A 2,500-nucleotide genomic window follows, 5' to 3' on the forward strand; every position below is an offset into this window, starting at 1 on the left:
ATATAATATAAGAAAAAAAAATGATCTCAGTCTGGGTCTCTGGGCCTCCGCGATCTGCAGGGAAGACTTTATGTTTCTATGATTATTTGAACGTTTTTGTGTCTTTTATGAACAAACTGAAAGAAAGAAAGATGAAGGATGCCTGTGGGCCTCGTGCACGCTCTGGGCCTCGTGCACAGTCTGCAGGTCTAGCGCGTGTCTGTGGAAGAATAAAAGAGCGGACAGCTTCTGACTCCTCATTGGATGCTTTAACGGTAATAATTCTCCACTTTTAAAAAAATCGTTGGGAGAATATAAAAAGGAAACAGTATTAGGATTAAAAGAGCCGAGCGGAGTCTAAGTCTGTGTGCCTTTAAGCCTCCACAGTCTGCAGATAATACAATATCTTAGTATTATTTTTTCGATGCTTTCTGCAAAGGTATAACCACGGGCGTCAGTTTGGTTTGAAATGTGCTCGGGACAGAGACGCATTTGGAAGTGCATTTCCAGAAGTGCTGGGTACAATGATATTCTTTTTTTTTTTTTTTCTTTTGCGCAGGTCATGTTTTGAAAGACGCTGTCTGATGTATCAGATAACTTGTAAATTAATAAAAATGTATTCAAAAATGGGATGACGTCCGACACGTTTTAGGAAGAAGAAGCCTTAAGTTTTAGACAGGCCATTAGACAGGCATTCTAAAAAGCATCAAGTTGCAGGGTGCAAACTACGCGAGCATCAAGGCGTGGCGGCGCTGCGGTGCAAATTCAACTCATGTTTCGGACATGGTGTTAATTTAAAGATTGCCGGAAAAATATAAATACTGGAGGCCATTAATCGGCGCGCAAAGTCCTTGAAATCCATTCTGCAGTAAGCGTCATATAGCCATGATAAAAAGAAAACAAGGCTGTTTAATTCATTTTGGTTTTACTAAGAAATAGTGTAGCGATGACGTTAATAGCACGACCGATCCACCTGCTGCAAGCCCCACCTCCAACCGGGGTGACAACTCAAGAAGAAGCTGAAGAAATAATGTCCTCTCTGGCTGAAGATGCTCCGAATCCCTCTTGCTCCTCTCTCTCCCGTTAAACTGGAAAAGTCCTATTATTATTATTATTATTATTATTATTATGGACGTTATCTGATGAGCGTTTCTGCTTCATTAGAGCCTATAAGGAAAAAAGCTTAACGTGGTAGAATGTAGCAGGACTACCTAAACAACAATCAGTGATCACCACATTTCTCTCTCATATTGCTCATCATAACCACTGAAAACTGTAAAAAAATCTAACCGAAAGTCCTATTATTATAGACGTTATCTGACATTAAGCGTTTCTGCTTCACATTTTCAGCAGGGCAGCTCTATCTGTACTGTCCTGTGGGGGGATTTGTTGGTATCTGTCGTTCACGAATTATAGGCCCATGTGTTATGAACTTTATTTTTTTAACTAAATTGAGTTCGAGGTTTTAAAAAGAAGTGGTGGGTACAAAATGACTCATGACGAAATGTGGTGGGCACGCGTACCCACCGTCCCCCACCGAAATCTACGCCTATGGGTATAACCTTCATAAAGCTCCGTCTTTTAAAACACTGAAGGAATAGAAACCCGGGCCGGGCCGAGCCGTGCTAAGACTGTGTGTCTCTGGGCCTCCACAGTCTGCAGAGAATACAAGATTTATGAAACATTATTTCTGACGTTTTTGACGCTTAATAAACGGTTATAAAGCTCCACATTAAAACTATTTGGGAAGAATAACAGAAGGGAAAGACGGTTATTATTCGGGAGTTCTTTTTTTATATTAACAGAAGGAAATGAGACCCGTGTGGAAGAATCAAAGGAAGGCAGCTTGTCCATGCTTTCTAGAAAAGCTCCACTTTAAAAACACACAAAGGAATGCATTACAGCCTTTAAAGGAAATAAAGCGCCGAGCCGAGCCGAGCCGGGTCGGGTCGGGCCAGAGTAGGCTACAGTATAGTATTACTTTTTTCTGCTGCTAAATTCTATATATTCTACCTCCTCCTCACTGAGAACCAATCAGTGCTCTGTTACAGGTCTACTGTAGGCCCTGTCTTCTGCTGTCTGTCCGGTCCCTTGTCTGTCTTAAATGCTCTACTTCAAGTAGTAATTGTACTTTATGTATAGGCCTATCTATAATGTGTGTGTACTACATGTAGCCCGTCTCAAATGTTGTTTTTATATATTTTTAAATGTGTAACACCACTGGATCCACGGTGAAACGTTGTCTCGTCACGTTTTGTCAGCACGTAGCCTACAGCACGCAAGACCAGACCCGGGAGAGTTGGCGTCATGACTACATATAGGCTACACTATATAGGGCCTATATATAAATATGTGTATATATATGTGTTTATATATATATATAAACCCTGGACTGGACCGGACCTGGCTGTAGTCTCTGGGCCGCAGTCTGCAGGATACATTTTTTTTGTAAGAAAGAAATGAAGCTTTTGGTGCTTTAAATCGATTTTTTTTTAGCTTACATTTATTGACGCTTTTTCCC

The 2,500-nt window shown here is 41.0% G+C and overlaps 2 protein-coding genes across 2 annotated transcripts in view; one reads left to right on the plus strand and one right to left on the minus strand.

Moving 5' to 3' along the window:
• Positions 1-2,500, plus strand: part of LOC114571635 (nuclear factor 7, brain-like) — a 430,007-nt gene that overhangs the window by 22,759 nt on the left and 404,748 nt on the right. The gene's annotated exons all lie outside the window — the stretch shown is intronic.
• The window catches only part of vsx1 (visual system homeobox 1 homolog, chx10-like), a 9,446-nt gene that overhangs the window by 6,391 nt on the left and 555 nt on the right, over positions 1-2,500 (minus strand). The window lies entirely within an intron of this gene.

The sequence above is a fragment of the Perca flavescens genome, chromosome 17 (genome assembly GCF_004354835.1).
Source record: "Perca flavescens isolate YP-PL-M2 chromosome 17, PFLA_1.0, whole genome shotgun sequence".
In the NCBI taxonomy this organism is placed as follows: Eukaryota; Metazoa; Chordata; class Actinopteri; order Perciformes; family Percidae; genus Perca; species Perca flavescens.